Raw genomic sequence first — 27,755 nt, forward strand, 5'->3', positions numbered from 1 at the left:
AACCTTCATGTGCCTTCCAATAAACTGGCTCCCCGTTATGTTGGTCCTTTTTGAATACTCTGACGGGTCAATCCTCTGGCCTACGCTCTTGACCTTCCTCCTGCAATGCGCATCTCCAATGTTTTTCATGTCTCCCTCTTGAAACCATTGGTTTGTAATCGGTTTACCACTGTGTTGCCTCGTCCCCATCCTATCTTTGTTGACAACCATGAAGAGTATGAGGTCAGCAGCATTATTGACTATCGTATGTCCAGGGGCCGCATACAGTATTTGGTTGACTGGAGGGTCTACGGTCTGGAGGAGCATTCATGGGTTCCCTCCTCTGATGTTCATCCTCCCGCCCTCCTCCGTGCCTTCCATGTCCATTTCCCCAATAAGCCTTTTGTCCTCCCGCGGGGGAGGGTACTGTCAGGGTTTTTCCCTGCCTTGTTTGCCATGTGCTGCTGGCAGCCATTTTACTCACCTCTCTTGCTGACTCTGGTGCATACTGTGTGATGCTGATCATTTCCTGCACTTCCTTTTATGGCCAGACTGGTGTACATCATCCGTGTGAGACAGGATGCAGTCTCAGAATTGTGATGTCATCACTTATTATTTAAAGGGCCTCTGTTCAGTATACTTTGCCCTTGTGTTGTGTCAGACCTGTTTGTGAGAACTCCTATGTATTACCTGGCTGTCTGACGTCCCTCCTAGTTCCTGATCTCTGGCTTGTTCCTGACTATGCTGTTCTCCTTGTTTCTGATTCCGGCTCATTTGACTACTCGCTTTGGCTCCTGACTTGACTCGTCTGACTATTCACTTTGGCTCCTGACTCGGCTCGTCTGACTACCAGCTCTGGTTTTGATTCCTGGCTTGTTATTTGACTTGTGGACTTTTTATTATTTTTTGCTATTAATAAAGGTGTGATTATTTTTGCACTTCTCATCTCAGTCTGATTCCTGGCACCCTGACAATCAATTAGCAAACCATAGTCCTGACAATTACAATGTTTCGGGTTCAGTATACAGGGCTCAAAGTGTAACAACATGCCCTCATAATAATCACTTTAGCAATTCAAAGTCCACACAGTCTACAGTGTTACAATGTGTCCAACATAAATATTCCCATATTAGGAACACATGAGTATATACCATTGCATATACCATTGTGGTTTAAAACAAAAAAGTGACATGCGTTTCACCCTCAACCTTTCAGGCTTCTTCTGGCTTAGTCTGATTTGATCCTTCTCTTCAGTATTTATGCTTCAAACTCCATCTCTGAAATTAATTTACTCTCCTTTTGAATTCAAAATGTTGCCATATATATAACGTTTGCATTGTTACATTCCTAATATATTATAATATTTTAAAGATTTCTATTCCTGGTGACAATAATATTTTTCTATATATTTCTTTTTAACATTATTGCAATCCATAATATACAAAGCAACTCCGCAAGCATGATTTTTTTATTTTTTTATTTTATTCTAATTCCATCATATTTATCTCAATTACAAAGGAAAGGAGCCAAATTTAATTATTTATTTAGTCCGGCCCCAGTTTTAAAGACCTTAAATTATAGATCCATTTACACTCTGATTGTAGCAATTTCTTATCCAGATTCTCACTTCTACTATGTAGGTCTATTAATTCTAAACCTCTGAATTATAGAGTGTTCTGGTTACTCATAAGGCAAAATGTCTCACTATACTACTAGTTTTAAAGCATTTGTTTTTAATATCATGTTCCTTGATTCTTTCTTTCAATTCCCTCTAGGTTTTTCCAATGTAATATTTTTGAAATTTGCAGAATACCATATACAGCCCCCCCCTCCCCCAAACCCTCACTCTTACAAGTAATATGCCCTTTTATCTTGTGGTATATCCCATATCTATCAGTAAATCGATTATCTGTTTTCATATTTGTGCATACAGAATAATGATTGTATTTAAAGTTACCATTCCTTAAACTTAAAGGGATACTAAACATGCCATTTTAAGCAACTTTCTAATTTATTCCTATTATCCATTTTTCTTTGTTCTCTTGATATCTTTATTTAATAAGCAGGAATGTAAAGCTTAGGAGCTGGCCCATTTTTTGTTCAGAACCAGGGTTACGCTTGCTTATTGGTTTGCTGAATGTTATCACCAATAAGAAAGCACTTTCCAGGGTGCTGAACCTAAAATGGGGTGGCTCCTAAGCTTTACATTCCTGCTTTTAAAATAAAGATAGCAAGAGAATGAAGAAAATAGATAATAGGAGTAAATTAGAAAGTAAAATTGCATGCTCTATCTGAATCATGAAAAAAGAAATTTAGATTTATTATCCCTTTATTTTTTTACCCAAGTTGTTCCTCCTTTTGGTACAAGATGGCTTTTCACTAGCTTATCCTTCAAGCTAAGGGCCCTCCTTGCTGTCATTGATGGTTTTTCACCTACTATGAGCTAGATTACAAGTGGAGTACAAACGTTTGCACGTTGTAGTCATATTATAATTAGAAATTAAACGCGATTGCTTGAGCGCAATTGAAGTTAACACTCGTCGGGTTATTGCGTTCTCAGAGCTGTGGTTAACGGTTTCGCGAAACAAAAATGTGTCAGAAAACACATCAAAATTACGTTGCACAAACAGTCACACTCACAATAACACTATATAATAAAAGGTATTAAAAAATATTTCACAAAAAAGTTTTAAGGGCTCAAAGACATAAGATCTCAGGTGTTAGAAAAAAAGGCAGGCAAAGGGATTTAACAAAGACATACATACATATACATGTCTAATGATGGATATACACTCACCAGCCACATTATTAGGTACACCTTGCTAGAATATCGGGTTGGACCATCTTTTGCCTTCAGAACTGTCTTAATTCTCCATGGCATAGATTCAACAAGGTGCTGAAAACATTCCTCAGAGCTTTTGGCCCATATTGACATGATAGCACCACGCAGTTGCTGCAGATTTGTCGGCTGCACATCCATGATGCGAATCTCCCGTTCCACCACATCTCAAAGGTGCTCTATTAGATTGAGATCTGGTGGTACAGTGAACTCATTGTCATGTTCAAGAAACCAGTTTGAGGTAATTAGAGCTTTGTGACATGGTGCATTATCCTGCTAGAAGTAGCCATCAGAAGATGGGTACACTGTAGTCATAAAGGGATGGGCATGATCAGCAACAATACTCAGGTAGGCTGTGGCATTTAAACGATGCTCAATTGGTACTAAGGGGCCCAAAGTGTGCCAAGAAAATATCCCCCCACACCATTACACCACCATCACCAGCCTGAACCATTGATACATGGAAGGATGGATCCATGCTTTCATGTTGTTTAAGTCAAATTCTGACCCTACCATCTGAATGTCACAGCTGAAATCGAGACCAGGCAACGTTCTTCCAATCTTCTATTGTCCAATTTTGGTGAGCCTGTGCGAATTGTAGCCTCAGTTTTCTGTTCTTATCTGACAGGAGTGGAACCCGGTGTCGTCTTCTGCTGCTGTATCCCATCTGCTTCAAGGTTCTATGTGTTGTGCATTCAGAGATGGTATTCGGGATACCTTGGTTGAAACAAGTGGTTATTTGAGATACTGTTGCCTTTCTATCATCTTGAACCAGTCTGCCACTATGATTACAGGGAAACCCGAAACACATCAGTGACGTCATATGGCCCCTGGTCATAGCTTTTTTTGCTTTTTTTTAAGGATAGCAGTTGTTGCTTACTTGTGAAGTGGTCTTTTATATTTAGTGTATTAAGCGTTTTAATCTTCCTTAATAAAGAACCCCCCTTTTTACACCACTATAGGAGACGGACTGGAATTTGTTTGTTTTCCTGTGATTCGTTCATTGAAGTTTTCCAAAGGGCTCTCTGTAGGTCACAAGGGGAAAAGGGGAAGGCACCACAGTGTGAAGGATCTTGGGCTATCAGCCAAAGGAGAAACATGGAGTTCGCCGCAAAAAGGTCTTCCACTGTGAGCAGCAGGTAACCGGCATCTGGGAGAAGAGGCCTCCAGCAGTACTGTGAGTGACTGATGTTATATATTTCTGCACAGTTTAACCCTTAATGTTTGATGGGATTGTTGTACTACACTATATGTTCCAAACCCGCTAAAGTACAATCAGCTGTGAGGTCTTGAGTTTACCATACTTCACTTGGTTAACGGAACTATTTCTGGCTACATCAACAAGGCATTGTCGTCCACACAACTGCCGCTCACTGGATATTTTCTCTTTTTTGGACCTTTCTCTGTAAACCCTCAAGAAGGTTGTGCGTGAAAATCCCAGTAGATCAGCAGTTTTTTAAATACTCAGACCAACCCGTCTGGCACCAACAACCATGCCACGTTCAAAGTCACTTAAATCCCCTTTCTTCCCCATTCTGATGCTCGGTTTGAACTTGATTTGTTTTTAAATTATCTTGTTAATATTTGTTCTTTATATCAGCACCTTTCTTATCTTGTATTTATATAGCTTTATAAATATTATTAAAAATGTAAAATAAAAAATCACCAGTAGAGAATTTGTTTGTAGAACTCTGTGCCTTCTTGATACAAGCAGAGCTAGCGGCAAAACAAAGGTTCTAAAAAAAACTAAAAGATGGGCAAGCGATGGCGCATTTGTGAGCCAAATATAAAAAAAATTGTAACATTAGGGATGTCTAACACTGGAGAAAACTGTATTTGATAGCGCAGTGATTTCAATTCACACCACTGTATCTTCATAAGTGAAAAATTCTGCAAAACATGACTGGAAAATGTGATAAGGTTTTAAAACCCTTTATTAAAAATTGATATTGTCATTGGACTGAAGTACAACTGATTGCGCAATACAGAATCTTTTTAAACATTCTAATTTATGCTGCTTCAAATACATGAACACTCTTAGAAAAAGGTCATATAAAGTCCAGAAGGAGCCATACAACACTTAATAGAAAAAACTGAAGAGGTAAACTTTAGTGCTGAAAAAATAAAGAATAAGGTAAATGGTGTAAGAGAAAAAAGAATGTAAAATAATGTCACAGACATTTCTGTCAGATGTCTTTATGTTACATGGCTATAGACAGCTTACTTAGTGTAGAGTTTAAGCTATTTTCAACTTAAAGTGACAGTAATGTCAAAATGTATCTTTCATGATTCAGAAAGAGCATGCAACTTTCCAATTTAATTCTGTTATTAAATTTGCTTAGTTCTCTTGGTGTCTTTTATTGAAGAGTAAAACTAGGTAGGCTGATAAGAGCTCAGGAGTGTGCACGTGTCTTTAGTACTCTATGGCAGCAGTGTTTTGCAACATTATTTGTAGTTTTGATTTGAACAGCCAATAGAATTTCAGTAGCTCTAATCCTATAAATACGCCCCCCACCACACCCACAATTCAGTTTTACAAACTTTGCCTCCCATGGAGGTGGTGAAGTAAGTTTGTGCTAGATTGTGCTGGAGCCCGGTTTTCCTCTCAGAGTGCAGTGAATGTCAGAGGGATGTGAAGAGAGTATTGCCTATTTTGAATACAATGGTCTTCCTCTAGGGCAGAGCTTTCCAAACTTTTCATGTTGGTGACACACTTTTTAGACTTGCATCATTTCGCGACACAGTAATTCAGTTGTACTAGCAAACAGGAGGTTAAACTAACTTGTTTTAAGAGATACGGACACATACATAAATAATATAATAACAAAATGTATTTACAAGTAACAGTAAGTATGTGCAAGAATTAAAAAAAGTTTAATTTCACCAATAGCTACTTACTATTTTAATGGGATGTATAAGGTTGATGGGATGAACACGGTTTCTGAATATTTGGTGGAATATTAGATAAAGACATTTGCATTTTATCATCAAGCATTTTAAAGCTTCCCCTTCCTATCCATATATTAAGAGCAGGAGCAGCAATGCACTACTGGGAGCTAGCTGCAAAAAAAAAGAAAGACTTCTGACTTCAGCTCAGCGTTTAAGCTGCCGCCCTTAGAGCTCTGCGAGTCTGACTGACTACTGCCCGCGCTGCAAACACACTGCTGTCCCACTCACTGACTACACATGCAGTCACAAGCCGATTGAGGAGACTACAAGTGCAGTCAGGAGCCAATGTGCCGCTAAAGCTGCCAATGGGAATAGTTTCAGTTTCCACTGAGCTGCGACAATAGGTTAAAATGATCTGTGACCCCCTAGGTATCAATCACGTGTCAACCATGTGATATGCGTAGCAGGTAGGCGGAAAGTCAGAAACCAAAAAAAAAAAAAAAATTACATTTAGACAAATTTGTGCTGAAGCAGGGACACACCTACACACTGCTGCCGACACACTAGTGTGTCCCGACACACAGTTTGGAAAGCACAGCTCTAGGGGATCTATTTCATAGGTTCTCTGTTATCGACGATATACTCTTATATACCATTACCTCTACTGATTCTCGTTTCAGTACTGGTTTGGCTATCTACTATATGTAGATGAGTGTCTTAGGGTAAGTAAGTCTTATTTCTATTTATGACACTCAAAGCTATAATGGGCACTTTATATGTAAAGTTCTAAATATATGTGTTTAAACTTATATTTGCCATGATTCAGGATAATCAGTATTCCTTCATTTAGACTGTCAGTTTCATTATTTGGGATAATGCATATGAATAAATAATTTTTTCTTACCTTAAAAATTTTCAATTGACTTTTTTTCCCTGCGGGCTGTTAGGCTCGCGGGGGCAGAAAATGCTTCAATTTATTGCGTCATTCTTGGCGCAAACTTTTTTGGCGCAAAATTTTGTCTTTTCCGGTGCCATAGTTGACGCCGGAAGTTTGTTCATGGTTGCGTCATTTTTTGACGTATGTGTGTTACAGACGTTTTTTTGCGCCAAAAAATGAGGGCGTCGTTTTTTGACGTCAGAGGATGTTGCGTCATACTTGGCGCCACAAAATATGGGCGTTGTACTTGGCGCCAATAATGTGGGCGTCATACTTGGCGCCAAAAAATGTGGGCGTCATACTAGTCTCCACCTTTTTTCACATTATTTCAGTCTCACTTTTTTATTGCTTCTGGTTGCTAGAGGCTTGTTTATTTTGCATCTTTTTCAATTCCTGAAACTGTCATTTAAGGAATTTGATAATTTTGCTTTATATGTTGTTTTTTCTATTACATATTGCAAGATGTCACAACCTGACCCTGGATCAGAATCTACTTCTGGAAAGACGCTGCCTGATGCTGGTTCTACCAAAGTTAAGTGCATCTGTTGTAAACTTTTGGTAACTGTTCCTCCGGCTGTATTTTGTGTTAGTTGTCATGATAAGCTTTCTAACGCAGATAGTGTCTCCATTAGTAATAATCCTTTACCTGTTGTTTTTCCTTCAACATCTAATGTTCAGGATGTCCCTGTTAATGTAAAAGAATTTGTTTCTAATTCTATTAGGAAGGCTCTGTCTGTTATTCCTCCTTCCAGTAAACGTAAAAGGTCTTTTAAAACTTCTCATATTTCAGATGAATTTTTAAGTGACCGCCATCATTCTGACTTATCTGTTTCTGATGAGGATCTATCTGGTTCAGAAGATTCTGCTTCAGATATTGACACTGATAAATCTTCATATTTATTTAAGATGGAGTTTATTCGTTCTTTACTTAAAGAAGTGTTGATTGCATTAGATATGGAGGAGTCTAGTCCTCTTGATACTAAATCTACTAAGCGTTTAAATTCGGTTTTTAAACCTCATGTAGTTATTCCAGAAGTTTTTCCAGTTCCTGATGCTATTTCAGAAGTAATTTCTAAGGAATGGAATAGTCTGGGTACTTCATTTACTCCTTCTCCAAGGTTTAAGAAATTGTACCCTGTGCCATCTGATAGATTAGAATTTTGGGACAAAATCCCTAAAGTTGATGGGGCTATCTCTACTCTTGCTAAACGTACTACTATTCTTACAGCGGATAGTACTTCCTTTAAGGATCCTTTAGATAGGAAGCTTGAATCCTTTCTAAGGAGAGCTTATTTATGTTCAGGTAATCTTCTTAGACCTGCTATTTCTTTGGCTGATGTTGCTGCAGCTTCCACTTTCTGGTTGGAGGCTTTAGCGCAACAAGTGTCAGACCATAATGCTTATAGCATTGTTAAACTTCTTCAACATGCTAATAACTTTATTTGTGATGCCATTTTTGATATCATTAGAATTGATGTCAGGTATATGTCTTTAGCTATTTTAGCTAGAAGAGTTTTATGGCTTAAATCTTGGAATGCAGATATGACTTCTAAGTCAACTTTGCTTTCTCTTTCTTTCCAAGGTAATAAATTATTTGGTTCACAGTTGGATTCTATAATTTCAACTGTTACTGGGGGGAAAGGAACCTTTTTGCCTCAGGACAAAAAATCTAAAGGTAAATATAGGGCTGCTAATCGTTTTCGTTCCTTTCGTCAGAATAAGGAACAAAAGCCTGACCCTTCCCCTAAAGGAACAGTTTCCATTTGGAAACCTTCTCCAGTCTGGAATAAATCCAAGCCTTTTAGAAAGTCAAAACCAGCTCCCAAATCCGCATGAAGGTGCGGCCCTCATTCCAGCGCAGCTGGTAGGGGGCAGGTTACGATTTTTCAAAGATATTTGGATCAATTCGATTCACAGTCTTTGGATTCAGAATATTGTTTCACAAGGGTACAGAATAGGTTTCAAGGTAAGGCCGCCTGTGAGAAGATTTTTTCTCTCACGCATTCCAGTAAACCCAGTGAAGACTCAGGCGTTTCTGAAATGTGTTTCAGACCTAGAGTTGGCTGGGGTAATTGTGCCAGTTCCAGTTCTGGAACGGGGTCTGGGGTTTTACTCAAATCTATTCATTGTACCAAAGAAGGAGAATTCCTTCAGACCAGTTCTGGATCTAAAAATATTGAATCATTATGTAAGGATTCCAACATTCAAAATGGTGACTATAAGGACTATTCTGCCTTTTGTTCAGCAAGGGCATTATATGTCTACAATAGACTTACAGGATGCATATCTTCATATTCCAATTCATCCAGATCACTCTCAGTTCCTGAGATTCTCTTTTCTAGACAAGCATTACCAGTTTGTTGCCCTTCCGTTTGGCCTAGCAACAGCTCCAAGGATCTTTTCAAAGGTTCTCGGTGCCCTTCTCTCTGTAATCAGAGAACAGGGTATTGCGGTATTTCCTTATTTGGACGATATCTTGGTACTTGCTCAGTCTTTACATTCTGCAGAATCTCATACGAATCAACTTGTGTTGTTTCTTCAAAGACATGGTTGGAGGATCAATTTACCAAAGAGTTCATTGATTCCTCAGACAAAGGTAACCTTTTTGGGCTTTCTAATAGATTCAGTGTCCATGACTTTGTCTCTAACAGAAAAGAGACGTCTGAAGTTGGTTTCAGCTTGTCGAAACCTTCAGTCTCAATCATTCCCTTCGGTAGCTTTGTGCATGGAAATTCTAGGTCTCATGACTGCTGCATCGGACGCGATCCCCTTTGCTCGGTTTCACATGAGACCTCTCCAGCTTTGTATGCTGAACCAGTGGTGCAGGGGTTATACAAATATATCACAATTAATATCTTTAAATCCCAATGTTCGATCTTCTCTGACTTGTTGGTTGAATCACCATCGTCTAATTCAAGGGGCCTCTTTTGTTCGTCCAACCTGGACTGTAATCTCAACAGATGCGAGTCTTTCAGGTTGGGGAGCTGTATGGGGATCTCTGACAGCGCAGGGGGTTTGGGAATTTCAGGAGGCGAAATTAGCAATCAACATTTTGGAACTCCGTGCTATTTTCAGAGCTCTTCAGTTCTGGCCTCTTCTGAAGAGAGAATCGTTTATTTGTTTTCAGACAGACAACGTCACAACCGTGGCGTATGTCAATCATCAAGGTGGGACTCACAGTTCTCAGGCTATGAAAGAAGTATCTCGGATACTTGTATGGGCGGAATCCAGCTCCTGTCTAATCTCTGCAGTTCATATCCCAGGTGTAGACAATTGGGAAGCGGATTATCTCAGTCGCCAGACGTTTCATCCGGGCAAATGGCCTCTTCACCCAGAGGTATTTCTTCAGATTGTTCAAATCTGGGCACTTCCAGAAATAGATCTGATGGCCTGTCATCTAAACAAGAAACTTCCCAGGTATCTGTCCAGATCCAGGGATCCTCAGGCGGAAGCAGTGGACGCGTTGTCGCTTCCTTGGAATTATCAACCTGCTTATATCTTTCCGCCTCTAGTTCTTCTTCCAAAAGTGATTTCCAAAATTCTAATGGAACGTTCGTTTCTATTGCTGGTGGCTCCAGCATGGCCTCACAGGTTTTGGTATGCGGATCTCGTTCGGATGGCAAGTTGCCAACCTTGGACACTTTTGTTAAGGCTGGACCTTCTATCTCAAGGCCCATTTTTCCATCAGGATCTCAAATCATTAAATTTGAAGGTATGGAGATTGAACTCTTAATTCTTAGTCATAGAGGTTTCTCTGACTCAATGATTAATACTATGATACAGGCTCATAAAGCTGTGTCTAGAAAGATTTATTATCGAGTCTGGAAGACTTACATTTCTTGGTGTTCTTCTCATAAATTATCTTGGCATTCTTTTAGAATTCCTAGAATTTTACAGTTTCTTCAGGATGGTTTGGATAAGGGTTTGAAAGGTCAAATCTCTGCTCTTTCTGTTCTTTTTCACAGAAAGATTGCTAATCATCCTGATATTCATTGTTTTGTACAGGCTTTGGTTCGTATCAAGCCTGTCATTAAGTCAATCTCTCCTCCTTGGAGTCTTAATTTGGTTCTGAGGGCTTTACAGGCTCCTCCGTTTGAACCTATGCATTCTCTGGATATTAAATTACTTTCTTGGAAAGTGTTGTTTCTTTTAGCCATCTCTTCTGCTAGAAGAGTTTCTGAGTTATCTGCTCTTTCTTGTGAATCTCCTTTTCTGATTTTTCATCAGGATAAGGCGGTGTTGCGGACTTCATTTAAATTTTTACCTAAGGTTGTGAATTCTAACAACATTAGTAGAGAAATTGTTGTCCCTTCATTGTGTCCTAATCCTAAGAATTCTCTGGAGAGATCTTTACATTCTTTGGATGTAGTAAGAGCTTTGAAATATTATGTTGAAGCTACTAAAGGTTTTAGAAAGACTTCTAGTCTATTTGTTATCTTTTCTGGTTCCAGGGAAGGTCAGAAGGCTTCTGCCATTTATTTGGCATCTTGGTTAAAATCTTTGATTCATCATGCTTATGTAGAGTCGGGTAAGTCCCCGCCTCAAAGGATTACAGCTCATTCTACTAGGTCAGTTTCTACTTCCTGGGCTTTTAGGAATGAAGCTTCTGTTGATCAAATTTGCAAAGCAGCAACTTGGTCTTCTTTGCATACTTTTACTAAATTCTACCATTTTGATGTTTTCTCTTCTTCAGAAGCAGTTTTTGGTAGAAAAGTACTTCAGGCAGCTGTTTCAGTTTGATTCTGCTGCTTATTATTTCATTTTTTTGATTTGGGTTGTGGGTTATTTTTTCAGCGGAATTGGCTTTATTTTATCCCTCCCTCTCTAGTTACTCTTGCGTGGAAGTTCCACATCTTGGGTATCTGCTATCCCATACGTCACTAGCTCATGGACTCTTGCTAATTACATGAAAGAAAACATAATTTATGTAAGAACTTACCTGATAAATTCATTTCTTTCATATTAGCAAGAGTCCATGAGGCCCATCCTTTTTTGTGGTGGTTATGATTTTTTTGTATAAAGCACAATTATTCCAATTCCTTATTTTTTTATGCTTTCGCTCCTTTCTTATCACCCCATTTCTTGGCTATTCGTTAAACTGAATTGTGGGTGTGGTGAAGGGTGTATTTATAGGCATTTTGAGGTTTGGGAAACTTTGCCCCTCCTGGTAGGAATGTATATCCCATACGTCACTAGCTCATGGACTCTTGCTAATATGAAAGAAATGAATTTATCAGGTAAGTTCTTACATAAATTATGTTTTTTGCATTTCTGCTGTGTTTGTGTTTAGCTGTAATTTTTCTCTTACTCATTCACTGTACCCACACATATTATATATTGTTTTTCTCGCCATTAAATGGACTTTCTAAAGATACCATTATTTTCATAAAATCTTATAATTTAATATAAAAAAATGATAAAATATGAGGAAAAAATGGAAATTTGACCCTCAAAATATCTTACACATCTACAACCATCATAAAACACCAATGCTATATAGTTTCTAAATTTTGTCCTGAGTTTAGAAATACCCAATGTTTACATGTTCTTTGCAAGTTATTTTTTTGTGTTATTTTTCACACATGGATTCTCAGTTCCTGTTATATGTTACTGCCAAAAAACATCTCAATATGTGTTCAACAACATCTCCTGAGTACAGTGATACAACCCATGGCATGTATAGGTGTGTCGGGTTCCTGGGGGCTAAAAGGCCTTATTTTTAGGGGACACATTCCAGTTTTTCAACTTGAAATTTTCATATCTGTCATCATGCACCCATGTCCTATTTGGGACATTTCTGAAGCCGGCCAATGTAAATTACCCCCATCAAACCATATATTTTTGAAAAGTAGAAACCCTAGGGTATTTCAAATGTTGGTATTTTAACACTTTGCATGCACTAATTCAACCACCAGTCTTTGTCAAACTTTTAAGTAGTCATTTTTTTGTGTTATTTTTCACACACATTGTACTTTTGGCATGGATTCTCAGTTCCTGTTATATGTTACTGCCAAAAAACACCTCAATATGTGTTCAACAACATCTCCTGAGTACAGTGATACCACTCGTATAGGTGTGTTGGGTTCTCTGGGGGGGTAAAAGGCCTTATTTTTAGGGGGCACATTCCAGTTTTTCAACTTGGAATTTTCACATCTGTCATCATGCACCCATGTCCTATTTGGGACATTTTTAAGGCCGGCCAATGACATTTACGCCCATCAAACCATATATTTTTGAAAAGTAGACACCCTAGGGTATTTCAAATGCTGGTATTGTAACACTTTCCATGTACTAATTCAACCACCAGTCTTTGTCAAATTTTTGGCTAGTCATTTTTTTGTGTTATTTTTCACACACATTGCACTTTAGGCATGGATTCTCAGTTCCTGTTATATGTTACTGCCAAAAAACACCTCAATATGTGTTTAACAACATCTCCTGAGTACATTGATACCACCCATGTATAGGTGTGTTGGGTTCTCGGGGGGCTAAAAGGCCTTATTTTTAGGGGGTGCATTCCAGTTTTTCAACTTGGAATTTTCACATCCCATGCCCCCATGTCCTATTTAGGACATTTCTGAAGCCGGCCAATGTAATTTACCCCATCAAACCATATATTTTTGAAAAGTAGACACACTAGGGTATTTCAAATGCTGGTATTTTAACACTTTGCATGCACTAATTCAACCACCAGTCTTTGTCAAACTGTCTTTTTTGGGGGTCTTTTTACATACCCCAATTTATTTGTTTTCCATGAATGTGCATATATTTGAAAAGTTGACACCCCAAGGTATTGTATATGGAGTGCTTTGATGCCTTTGATGCAACCGTTTTAGCCCAAACAATTGTAGAAAGTGTATGATGGTAATTTTTCAATTTTCATTTTTACACAAACATTGCTTTTTGTATATGATTTAGAAGAGACTGTTGTAAGTTATTGCAAAAAAAAAAAAAAAAAACACTCCAGGTTGTTATCTGCAAGACCTCCTGAGTACACCTATGCCCCCCATGCATAGGTTTGCCAGGATTTTGGGAAATGTTCATTTACAATTGTATGACTTGTAATTTAAGTTGAAAGTGAGTGTATTTTTTCTGATAGGCCTATCTTTAGTTTGGGGCCTATTGCATACCCCAGTTTTATTTATTGCCATGAAAGTGCATATATTTGAAATGTTGACACCCCAAGGTATTGTATATGGAGTGCTTTGATGCCTTTGATGCAACCGTTTTAGCCAAAAAAAAAATTGGAGAAAACGTATGGTGGTAATTTTTCAATTTTCATTTTTACACACACATTACATTTTGACTATGATTTAGGAGAGACTGTTGTAAGTTATTGCAAAAAAATACTTCAGGTTGTTTTCTGCAAGGCACCCTGAGTACACCTATGCCCCCATGCATAGGTTTGCCAGGAGTTTGGGAAGGTTATGTTACAATTTTATGACTTGTGATTTTAGTTATTAAAAGTGAGAGTATTTCTTCTGATAGGCCTATCTTTAGTTTGGGGCCTATCGCATACCCCAGTTTTATTTATTGCCATGAAAGTGTATATTTTTGAAATGTTGGCACCCCAAGGTATTGTATATGGTGTGCTTTGATGTCTTTTAAGCAACCATTTTAGCCAAAAAAAATGGAGAAAGTGTATGGTGGTAATTTTTCAATTTTCATTTTTATACACACATTGCTTTTTGACTATGATTTAGGAGAGACTGTTGTAAGTTATTGCAAAATAATACTTCAGGTTATTTTCTGCAAGGCACCCTGAGAACACCTATGTCCCCCATGCATAGGTTTGACAGGGGTTTTGGTAAAAAAAAAAAACAGCCACAATTTTAGAAAAAAAGTAGTGAAATATAAAAATCTGGCACAGTAAAAGTAAAAAAACAACCAAAAAACGGTAAACATAACCAAAAAAGAGAATACCCAGTTTCGCTCTCACAGAGCTTATACACCTTTACCCCATACCTGGAGAGCTTGGAAGGAATATACTGCTTGAATCCCAGCCTTCCCTTATACTTCATCAGGGATTCATCAACGCATATATTCCTTCCAGGTGTATAAGCCTCTGCAAACCTGGCAGAAAAGTGGGTAATCAGGGGCGGATTTTATACAGCCTGTCAAATTGGGGATGCTCCCTAGGGGGGCACAGGCTGTGGTCGCTGAAGTGCATGAAATGCAGAATCATTTCATACCTCTGCCTCGACATACTCTGGGAGAAAATTGGGGTAGAGCAGATGGGGCTACTACTCCAGTAGGAGCGAATGGAGGGTTTCTTTATGATGCCCATCAGCATAGTCAATGCCCAGAATTTTTTAAATTCTGGCACATCGACGGGGGCCCATTGTTGCGTTGCCAAATATGTTTCAGGCTTTGCAGCACGGTACTGATGAGCATATAAATTAGTTTGGCCGACAATGTTCCCCAATACATCATCGCCCAGAAACACCTCCAAAAACTGTTGGGGACTAAACCTGCCACATCTATATTTATGCCAGGATTTGCTGTGACGGGTGGGATATCTGGCCTCTGGAGATGATGCGTTACCCACTCTTTAGCGGCAATGGCAGCAACACACCTCCTTCTGGCAGGGGGGCTGGCATGGGGGCTAGCAGCCACAGATACATCACTATCAGTTGAGACTGCATCTAATGATGTATCTGAGCATATGGCAGGGTCAAAATTGGGGTCTGAGTCAGACACAGAGGCATCTGACTCTGATGCAAGTATGGCATACGCCTCCTCAGCACTATATGTTTTCTGTGACATTATTGTATCTGTCACAGAAAAACAAATTAATTAACTAAATTAACTAAATGGCTCTGAAAAGAGCCTTTTGGGTTTTTTAAAAAAATTACAACAAAAAATGAACCCCTAAAAAAATGCAGACAGCAAAAAAGTACAGCTATGCTACTGCCAGTGATTTATAGTGATCACTGGCAAGCTAGGGGTTAATGGCTCTGAAAAGTAAATTAAATTAACTAAATGGTACTGAAAAGAGCCTTTGGGTTTTTAAAAAATTACAACAAAAAAAAATTAACCCCTAAAAAAATGCACAGACCGCAAAAAAGTGCAGCTATGCTACTGCCAGTGATTTATAGCGATCACTGGCAAGCTAGGGGTTAATGGCTCTGAAAAGAGCCTTTGGATCTCTAAATTTTTAACAAATAAAATAAATAAATTTCTCTCTGCTAAACACAGGTCTCTCTCTCTCTCCAACAAAATTGCAAGTGAGGAGAGGTAGGGAGATCCACACTGATCAGAGTCAATACTTACAAATATTGACATGATCAAGATCAGACAAATGGGGTATTTTATTATGATTTTTTTTTGGGTGGGAGGCTCAGATTGGGTGACCCTAGCTTACCCCTTTGATGATGCATGCTAGGGACACCCCCAGAGGCCCCATGATGCACTGGGCATCGCCATCTTGGAAGCCTTGTGGGGGGAGGAGGGGCTATATAGGGGGTTTTATTTATTTTTTTAAAGTTTTTTTTTTTAATTTTTATTTTATAACTAACTAAGTGCCTCGACCCACCGAGGCATTTAGCACACAAGCAGAGCATTGGAAGTCCGATTGCTTCCGATGCTCTGCTGCACTGCCGGGCTACACGTGGAGCAAAACCGGAAGTGACATCGAGGCATCCCTGCAATACTGTAAGAGCGGCTGGAAGCTATCTCGATCGCTTCCAGTGCTCAGTTTAGCCGACGACATACGCCATACGTTCTCAGGCATTAACTGTATTTTTTTTAGGACGTACGGCGTCAGTCATTAAGGGGTTAAAGGGACAGGAAACAAAAAAAAATTATTTCATGATTTGTAAAGAACACACAATTTTAAACAACTTTCCAATATACTTCTATGATCAAATTTGCTTTGTTCTCTTGTTATCCTTTGCTGAAGGAACATCATTGCACTACTAACAGCAAGATGGACACATCTAGTAAGCCAATCACAAAAGACAAATGTGTGCAGGCACCAATTAGCAACAGCTCCCACTAGTGTAGGATATGCGCATATTCTTTTTCAACAAGGGATATCAAGAGAACAAAGCACATTTGAAAACAGAAGTGAATTTAAAAGTGTCTTAAAATGACCTGCTCTATCTGAATCATGCAAGTTTAATTTTGACTTTCATATATCTTTAATTGAAAAGCAATATCTTGTCTCTTTTTCATTTTAAAAATCTGTGGAATGTCTGGCTATGTCAGTGGATAACGTGGATATTAATACATTTCTGTTAATTTTATCTGCTTTTCAAGTAATCTAGAAAATATGCAGATAAGCAAAATGAAGGAAACATTCTTTACAGCCTAAGCACAGCAGGGAAATAGAATTACCTATGTATATGAGTCAAACGCCAACAGCATCACCAGTACCCACTTGGCCTCTGTTAGATATAATCAGCTGTTATATACTATGTTCTTGTTTTGTATTACATGTTTTTATTAACCCTAGCTTTCATAGCCAATTAACAAAAATAAAATGAGGGTGATCTGACAATTTACTCAGCAGATTCCTGCCGTTCATCATCTTAATACTGATTAGCTTATAAAGCAAGCATGGGGCACATAATTTAAGGTTTTAGAGGTGAGAATTGAATAATGACTGTGCAGTGCTGTGATGGGAGCAATTAAAAGAGGAAAAACACTGTAATTAAAATATATGAGCAGTTTGAAATACATTAGCTACACCCCATATTTCCGCAGTACGTATTATATTTTCATTTGTTTCTCACTCCATGAAAATCAGTTTGAACCTTACAGATGACAGCTTTTGCTGCATCCTTATAAAATAAATAGATCTGTTATAGTAATTATATGGTGATATTTAACAGTGCGTGCATGAAGGGTTTTCAATCTCAGCCAGATTTTTGTGAACAACCATGACACATGCAGGAAAAGTCTTTAATAAATGGGATTCAGCTCATGTCCAGACATTATGGTATCGCAGTTTAAAAACAAGATTCTAGTCCTGATGTGAGTCTGTGCATATCACAATTATACGTTTTATTTGTTTACTTCCCCAATATTTTGAACTTGGTAAAAACAAATAAATAGATAAATAAAAAAATATGTGATAGATGTATTATAGGTAGATAGATAGACAGATAGATGGTTAGTTAAATAGATAGTTATATAATAGATATATATAGATAGATAGATAGATAGATAGATAGATAGATGATAGATAGATATTTAATTTCACAATTTGGTTAGAGCTTGTGATTTTAAACAACTTTCTAATTTATCAGGCAATGTAATATATAGTGCTATTCTTTATATAGGTAACACTGAATGATGGGACAGGGTTGGGCCATACAGAGAACAGGGCATACAGGGGGAGGGGAACGAGGGCGCTTTGCCAAAGGGGTGTAGATGGGGTGTAGATGTGTGTTTCCATGCTCTACAATAAAATAGAGTTGTACCATCTTTGCTGTGTCCTGCATCTCATGACAGGTATATAATCATACACCTATATATTTAATTTTGCTGCCCATCGCTGCGCGACGTGCCCCCTTCGCTGTGCTAGGTTCTGTGCCGTGTCTGGAGCCTATAGAAGTGCACTCTTGTGAGCGCAAAGCTTCGGTGCATTGCGAACGTGCGGTTGCGTTCAGATTGCACCACACTTGTAAAACCAGTGCACATTTGTTGAGCGCAAATATTGTTTTCGCGGAAGCTATATTTTGCTATCAAAATTATCCTTACAGGGATATTAAACCCAAAAAATGTATTTAACGATTCAGACAATTTACTTTTATTATCAAATTTACCTCTTGGTATCCTTTGTTGAAAAAGCAGGTAGGAAGGTGCATGTGACTGGAGCAATATATGGCAGCAGTTTTATAACCATGTAATACATTTGCAAGAGCAGTAGGTGGCCGAAGTTTTTCTTGTTATGTAGTGCTCCAGATATGTACACACTACCTACCTAGGTATTTCTTCAACAAAGAATATCACAAGAACAACGTTTTTTTTTTATTATTCTATGCTCTGAATTATATTTATTGAGAAAAAAAGAAAGGTATCGTGTGGCACACTTATTAAAGAGCCTGAGTAGCTATATCATAAGTTAGCACGAAGATTATTGATAATTAGTTAAAATATAACTTTTATTGTGACAAAAAATAAAAAAACATTATAGATACATGAGAGAATTATCTTTAATTAAAAACATAAATGTAGCCAAGAGGAAAAGTGTGTGATGACCTTGTACAGTGCATTTACTGTATACCATATTGTCATACTATTAAACTTGTACACCCTGTATCAAAGGATGTTAGGAAACAAAATTAATTGAGTAATAGAGGGGAATAGCACTAGGACATCTATGGAGGTGACAGAATTAATTCCAGCAGTTAAAAGGCTATATTTGATACATGGAGAAGCATGTGTATAGTGTAGTTGATTCGGTTAAAAAATATGGCCTTTGACAAAGCAGTTGGCGAAACGCGCGTCAGGCGTTCACACTGCTTCTTTTGTGTTTTTGTTAATAATATTTAACTTATGGTTTAATTAATTATTTAGAATTTATAATTATTGGCCTCTATAGGCTTTTTGTCTACTAGTCAACTTAACATATGGGCAAACCAGGGGTATCTCTAATTTTGGAAAAACATTTGCTTTAGTGTTTGATATTTAATAGCAGCACCTGATACTCTCGCATCGCTGCGTTCTTTTTTTTAGCTAAAAAGAGCTACTCAGGCTCTTTAATAAGTGTGCCACACGATACCTTTCTTTTTTCTCAATAAATATTACCTAGTATATTTTGGTATCAGGCACTGCCCTACTGAGATACGTAGGTTTATCCTGTAGGGAATTTAAGAGCCCGACACTCGTTCCCACCCTCAATTCCCCCTAACAAAGGGAATTCTTGTTCTTCACACATGCTCTGAATTATGAAAGAAAATTTTTGGGATTCATGTCCCTTTAAGATCATTCTGCCATGGATTCCATAGCATGGACAGATCACTTCTGATCTGATCACTTCTGATCTGATCGTTTGAGATTATTGAACCCATAGACCAGTGATGGTGAACCTTTTTGAGCCAGAGTGCCCAAGCTACAAAACAAAAGCAACTTACATATCTCAAAGTGCCAACACTACAATTAAACCTGAATACGAAGGGATTTTCATTAGAAAAACTATTCATACAATTGTTTGAGTTGAGCTAATTAACTACTTTTGTCTCAAAATAAAAATAATATTGAGACAGAAGGAGAAAAAGAAAAGAAAAAGAAATAGAGAAAAAAAAGAGAGAGATAAAGAAAGAGAGAGAGAGAGAGAGAGAGAAAGAAAGAGAGAGAGGGGGGAGAGAGAGAATGGAGAGAGAGGGGAGAGAGAGAGGGTGGGAGAGAGTCAGAGAAGGAAGAGAGATAGAGAGAGAAAGAGAAGAGAGAGGGAAGAGAGAGAGAGGGGGGAGAGGGGGGGGGGAGAAAGAGAGAGGAGAGAGAGAAGAGAGAGAGAGAGAGAGAGAGAGAGGGGAGAGAGGGAGAGAGAGAGGGGAGAGAGAAAGAGAGAGAAGAGAGAGAGAGAGACAGGGGAGAGAGGGAGAGAGAGAGGGGACAGAGAGAGAAGAGAGAAAGAGAGATGAAGAGAGGGAGAAAGAGAGAGGAGAGAGAGAGAGAGAGAGAGAGAGAGAGAGAAAGGGGAGAGAGAGAAGTGAGAGGAGAGAGAGAAGGGGGAGAGAGAGAAAGGGAGATAGAGAGAAGGGAGAGAGAGAGGGTAGAGAGAGATAGAGAGGAGAGAGAGAGAGAGAGAGAGAGGGGGAGAGAGAGAGGGGAGAGACAGAGAGAGGGGGGAAGAGAGAGAGAAAAGAGAAAGAGAGAGAGAGAGGGGTAGAGAGGGAGAAAGAGAGAGAACACTTAAGCAGCTATGTTAAATGATAAAAAAAATAATTTTAATTCTAAAAACAGTATTCTTTAACACAATAAGCAATAAGATAATGGCTGACATTTTTTTTTAAAGATAGAGCAGTATTAGTCAAACCAACAAATGTACAAGAAAAACATATATTAGCACACTATTGAAAATATAGAAGCCGACCCTCAGAAGTGTACATTGGGTAGCACAGTCATAAACAGTCCTAAATGAGACTGCTGGCGTAGCACAAATCACCTGTCAGGAGCTTGCTTCACAGTGCAATGGGGCTACATCAGCAAGACAAGAGAACTGCATTAAATTACATCAGCAGAGACACACTAGCAAACCCTAGCAAACACTAGCAAACACTAGTAAACACTAGTAAACAAGGATGATTTTGTCAGGGAGGCGAACAGACAACTCTCAAATACAAAGGAATATAGGGTACTGACCTCTGATCCTACAAAGGATTTTCAGAGGCAGCTCAAGGATCTTATTGACGATGGTCTTGAATTGGGACTATTAGATAAGGAAACTGGTGAATATTTACTTGTGAGCCACCCCAGAATGCCCATATTTAACCACCTGCCAAAAGTGCACAAGTCACTTACAGATGTCAGAGGTAGGCCCATTGTCAGTGGCATTGGGTCACTTTTTGAACCTCTATCTGAGTGGCTTGATGCACTTTTACAACCAATGATCAGACGATTGTCAAGTTATGTTTTAGATACCAAACATGTTTTAAATTTGGTATCAGACATTGATTGGCAGGATGGTTACAGGTGGGTAACTGTTGATGTGAAGTCTCTCTACTCTTCCATCCCCCATGAGAAGGGGTTAGAAGCGGTCAACTACTATATGAAGAAATATTATAGCAATGATTCCACATTGTGTGATTATGTGAACAGGGTCACACTTTTTCTTTTGACGCATAATTTCTTCGAGTTCAATGGCAGCTTCTTTCTCCAAATGTGTGGCACGGCCATGGGGGCCAAATTTGCCCCCTCCTACGCCAACCTGTTCATGGGTTGGTGGGAGGAGTGCCACATATTTGGAGAAAGAAATCCATACAGAGACAACATAGTCTTTTTCAGGAGATTTATCGACGATCTCCTGTTTGTGTGGAGAGACAATACAACGGGAGTTGATGCTTTTATTGACTACTTAAATGACAATGACAAGGGGATTGAATTTACCTTTGAAAGTGACAGTAGCAGCATCAATTACCTAGATGTCACCCTTATAGGCAGAATTGGTGAGAAAGTAACTTCCACAATTTACAGAAAGCCAATAACAGGGAACACATTGCTTCACGCAAAAAGCTGTCACCCCCAACACGTGTTTGGAGCAGTAGCAAAGGGACAGTATATAAGGGTCAAAAGAAACTGCAGCCTTTATGACCACTATGTGAGGGTGAGTAATGAGCTAACTAGGAGACTCAAAAACAGAGGTTATGAGCATAGAATAATCAGAAAAGCTAGAAAGTTAGCAGAAGGATTAGAAAGGAAGGACCTTTTACTACCCAAGGATAAGACCGTTCCAGTTAAAAAACAACTTGAAAAAGGCCCACTTTTTATCACTGATTATTCCATGGAATATAGTGAAATTTGTGGCATCATCAAGAAGCATTTTAACATGCTTTCTGCAGATGATGATCTAATTGACATTTCCAAATCAGGCTGTCATTTTGCGTACAAAAGGAACATGACTATTGGTAACAAGGTGGCTCCAACCAAACTCAAGACTACAACCAGGAGGCTCAGCCTGGCTAAAAGTCAAAGGGATGCACAGATGTAACTTCAGGGACAGTGTCGCCTGTGAAAAAGTGACTTGTGGAGATACTTTTCAGTCCACAACCACAGGTCAGTCCTTTGAAATCAAGTCTTGCATCACATTCAGATCAAAGTATGTTATCTATCTGATCACTTGCACAATTTGCAAAATTCAATTCGTGGGTCTTACGACGAGAGAGATAAGATCACGCATTAGGGAACATCTTTCCACAATCAGGGTAGGCAGATCAAGTACCCCATTAGTACAACATTTCGTACAAAATCATGATAAAAGGACTGACAGCTTCAGATGGATGGCTATAGAGAAGATTTTAGCTCCATCAAGAGGGAGCGATAGAGAGGTACTTTTGGGTAGACAGGAGGTGTTCTGGATTTTCAAATTGGGGACCAGAACACCTTCTGGGCTAAATTCTTCCTATGACCTGATTAACTATTGGCATTGAGACCAACTATATAGATACATACAGAATAGTGCTCTAAAAAGGACGGTGCTCCCCTAAAAAATAGTACCCCTAACTTTTGCATTACATGCATAAATTTTTTTCTCATCCTAATCCACACACAATAGTATGTAAATAAATAATTTTCATATATTTCTCTCATCATTTGGCAATAGGAGGGGATGGCATCCCTCTTTCAGGTATTTTTCATATCAGCATTTAATTTTTGAAAATAAATAGAACATTTACATCCCCACACAGTGAGCATATCTTAGGACATACACTAAGATGGACACCTAAGAAAAAAAAGCAACAAGCAGGTTGCAATCACAACTAGAATAATAAAATCCAGTATTTAGATAATAATAAACATTGAAGTAAGGAATTAGAACAATGCTATGACTATTTAGCAAGAAAATAGGGGGTTGTGTTCAATTATATGAGGCATGAATAAAGATAATATTTTAAGTCTATGTTAAAAGATATGTCGGGCTTGTCAGCTATGTAAAGCATTTGGATTGGTTCACTGTTTGGCCAATTGGAGGAAGGAAGGCCCTAGAAAAAGGGTGCATGTTTTTAACTTTTTATCAGCTTAGAGTACGGCTGTAAAGCCGAAACATGTCAGCTGTTTTTTCCTTTTCTCCAATCTGACCAACCAGCTGCTGTCAAGTCTCAAGTTACGATCTATGCAAACAGAGTTTTTACTTTGTCAGCAAATATTATTGGAACTTTTAAGTTGTAGCTGTTTATGCAGGAATAAAAGCTACCTTTTTTCATCTACCGGTGCTCCTGACTTGTCATTTGTTGAATACCTTGAGGATTCCCCTTAGTGAGCACGGACGTAGACACCAATAGGTTTAAGTTTCTCCTCCCACCTACACTCCGGATTGGTCCGACACTGAGCAGGGCAGGCACGTCACGATCACTGTGACCAACGGAAAGCACTGCACGCGTCTGAGGAGTGTGTGTCCATTACGTACCTAGCCGATTCACGGAGGCCTAGAGACCCTGGATACCGCTAGATCGGAGGAGGTTTCCGGGAGAAAGTATTGACACGGACTATGGTCTGACTACAAGGTACTGCAATTTGATCGCACCCGTGGACCGGACGCGGTAAGACAGACTCCCTCATCATGTTTATTATTGACAAATGTGCCCTGCATTTTGGGTAAGGACTGTATATATATGATATTGAAGCTAGAACATTGTTTACAATTGCATTATCGAAAGAACCTTTTGTGTAGTTCCCCTCATTTATTGATCCTATTTGGGGCGTGAAATCCCGCTCTTACTACACATCGGTTTAATTGGTAATCCTTTTTTCTCCGGAGTTGGGGGTTTAATGATGAATACCGGCACTGACAGCAGTATGCAAGTTCAAGCACATATCTTTTATTCATTAAAAACTGCCACTGAGAGGGATGAGCATACAAGGGAAATTGAGGCCATCTTTTCCACTGATCCAACTAAGTTCACCCTGACAGCCTTATTTGAGGACATGGAAGATTTATTGATAAAAGAAAATAGACTCAAGTGGGACATTATAACTCTAAATAAATACAATGAACTGGGTTTAATTCCTAGGGGATTACGCATAAATAAGTTTCCCACATTTGTAACTGAGGATAGAGAGTTCATACAATTATGGAATGATACATTATCAGAATGCTCAGCAAAACTGATGGTACTATTAGTACAATACAAGACCACTCAGCTTAAAGTTATAACTGATAAGATTACTCTCATTCAGAATGAGCTAAACTCACGCAGCTCAGAGACAGATTATCCAGCACTTGATCAGATCCTACAAGACACTATAGCTGAATCTAAACAAATATTATTAGACAGACAGCACAACAAATTCATACGCGATCAAACAGATTTCAATAATAATTTGGTATACATTTGGAATCGTAGAGAACGTTTCTCCAGAAGGAGAGAATATAACTCTAGAAGGGGATCTGGTAACAGGAGAGGTAACAGACAGAGACAGAGAGGCAGGGGCAGGAGAGGTCAGCGCAGAATACAGTTCTCAGGCAATGAAAGAGACTCACAGGGAGAGAGCTCAGGTTCTGGAGGGGAGGATACTGAAACTGGTTATACACCTTATCCCCTCAGCACTGACACATCATAACCTAGCCACGAAGTCATAACACAAGCAGTTAGGCCTAAGGAAGATAGAATACCTATGGCACCTATCCTAAAGAATGCAAAACCCTATGCTTATTCCAAGTATAATCAACACAAACCTGAGACAATTGCGGGTAACAATTTCAATACTGTTACCAATATAGAAAAAGCACAGGCCAATCAGGTTTTTTCGCTAGCCCCCCAAGAGGAGACGTGGGGGGGCAAGATATAAGAGATACTCCAAAGGGAAGATACACATTAAGGAAAAAATAAAAGATCCAGTAATTATGAGCATTATCAATTTGTCTTCTTATGTATTGAATAAAACTGAGACAAAAGTTTTGGAACTGGGTTTGGGATTTGTCCCTACTGTTAGTTTTAATCTTTTCAACATATTGTTGGACGTAAAAAAACTAGTTAGGAAGTTGACGCTTTATAAACATTTTCAAAAACTTAAACCACATAGGGACTCTGTGGTGACTGACCTGGTTCGGTCATCAACAGAATTTTTGGAGCAAGAGGACACATTGAGTTTTGGGGAACAGTGTGATGTTAGAGCTCTGCAATCATTAATGGATGAAGATGAGCCTAACCAGGATGATGCACACACTGTTTTACCTAAATTCAAGAAGCCCTCAAAATTCTACCCAGTTCAAGATAGAGGCTCTGTGATTGAAAAATTTCACTCAAGAGTAGAAAAAGACCTCACAAATTTACATTATCGTGAGAGACTTTACAAGCCGAACATCACAGCGACAGAGAGGCAGGCATTACAAAGGTTAAGTGAGAATCCTAATCTGGTGATTCGCTCAGCTGACAAGGGGGGGTCTGTAGTTATTCTTGACAAGGATGATTTTGTCAGGGAGGCGAACAGACAACTCTCAAATACAAAGGAATATAGGGTACTGACCTCTGATCCTACAAAGGATTTTCAGAGGCAGCTCAAGGATCTTATTGACGATGGTCTCGAATTGGGACTATTAGATAAGGAAACTGGTGAATATTTACTTGTGAGCCACCCCAGAATGCCCATATTTAACCACCTGCCAAAAGTGCACAAGTCACTTACAGGTGTCAGAGGTAGGCCCATTGTCAGTGGCATTGGGTCACTCTTTGAACCTCTATCTGAGTGGCTTGATGCACTTTTACAACCAATGATCAGACGATTGTCAAGTTATGTTTTAGATACCAAACATGTTTTAAATTTGGTATCAGACAATGATTGGCAGGATGGTTACAGGTGGGTTACTGTTGATGTAAAGTCTCTCTACTCTTCCATCCCCCATGAGAAGGGGTTAGAAGCGGTCAACTACTATATGAAGAAATATTATAGCAATGATTCCACATTGTGTGATTATGTGAACAGGGTCACACTTTTTCTTTTGACGCATAATTTCTTCGAGTTCAATGGCAGCTTCTTTCTCCAAATGTGTAGCACGGCCATGGGGGCCAAATTTGCCTCCTCCTATGCCAACCTGTTCATGGGTTGGTGGGAAGAGTGCCACATATTTGGAGAAAGAAATCCATACAGAGACGACATAGTCTTTTTCAGGAGATTTATTGACGATCTCCTGTTTGTGTGGAGAGACAATACAACGGGAGTTGATGCTTTTATTGACTACTTAAATGACAATGACAAGGGGATTGAATTTACCTTTGAAAGTGACAGTAGCAGCATCAATTACCTAGATGTCACCCTTATAGGCAGAATTGGTGAGAAAGTAACTTCCACAATTTACAGAAAGCCAATAACAGGGAAAACATTGCTTCACGCAAAAAGCTGTCACACCCAACACGTGTTTGGAGAATTAGCAAAGGGACAGTATATAAGGGTCAAAAGAAACTGCAGCCTTTATGACCACTATGTGAGGGAGAGCAATGAGCTAACTAGGAGACTCAAAAACAGAGGTTATGAGCATAGAATAATCAGAAAAGCTAGAAAGTTAGCAGAAGGATTAGAAAGGAAGGACCTTTTACTACCCAAGGACAAGACCATTCCAGTTAAAAAACAACTTGAAAAAGGCCCACTTTTTATCACTGATTAGTCCATGGAATATAGTGAAATTTGTGGCATCATCAAGAAGCATTTTAACATGCTTTCTGCAGATGATGATCTAATTGACATTTCCAAATCAGGCTGTCATTTTGCGTACAAACGGAACATGACTATTGGTAACAAGGTGGCTCCAACCAAACTCAAGACTGTACAACCAGGAGGCTCAGCCTGGCTAACAGTCAAAGGGATGCACAGATGTAACTTCAGGGACTGTGTCGCCTGTGAAAAAGTGACTTGTGGAGATACTTTTCAGTCCACAACCACAGGTCAGTCCTTTGAAAGCAAGTCTTTAATCACATGCAGATCATAGTATGTTATCTATTTGATCACTTGCACAATTTGCAACATTCAATACATGAGAGAGATAAGATCACGCATTAGGGAACATCTTTCCATAATCAGGGTAGGCAGATCAAGTACCCCATTAGTACAACATTTCGTACAAAATCATGATAAAACGACTGACAGCTTCAGATGGACGGCTATAGAGAAGGTTTTAGCTCCATCAAGAGGGGGCGATAGAGAGGTACTTTTGGGTAGACAGGAGGTGTTCTGGATCTTCAAATTGGGGACCAGAACACCTTCTGGGCTAAATTCTTCCTATGACCTGATTAACTATTGGCATTGAGACCAACTATATAGATACATACAGAATAGTGTTCTAAAAAGGACGGTGCTTCCCTAAAAAATAGTACCCCTAACTTTTGCATTACATGCATAAATTTTTTTCTCATCCTAATCCACACACAATAGTATGTAAATAAATAATTTTCATATATTTCTCTCATCATTTGGCAATAGGAGGGGATGGCATCCCTCTTTCAGGTATTT

Source organism: Bombina bombina, chromosome 4 (assembly GCF_027579735.1).
Source record: "Bombina bombina isolate aBomBom1 chromosome 4, aBomBom1.pri, whole genome shotgun sequence".
In the NCBI taxonomy this organism is placed as follows: domain Eukaryota; kingdom Metazoa; phylum Chordata; class Amphibia; order Anura; family Bombinatoridae; genus Bombina; species Bombina bombina.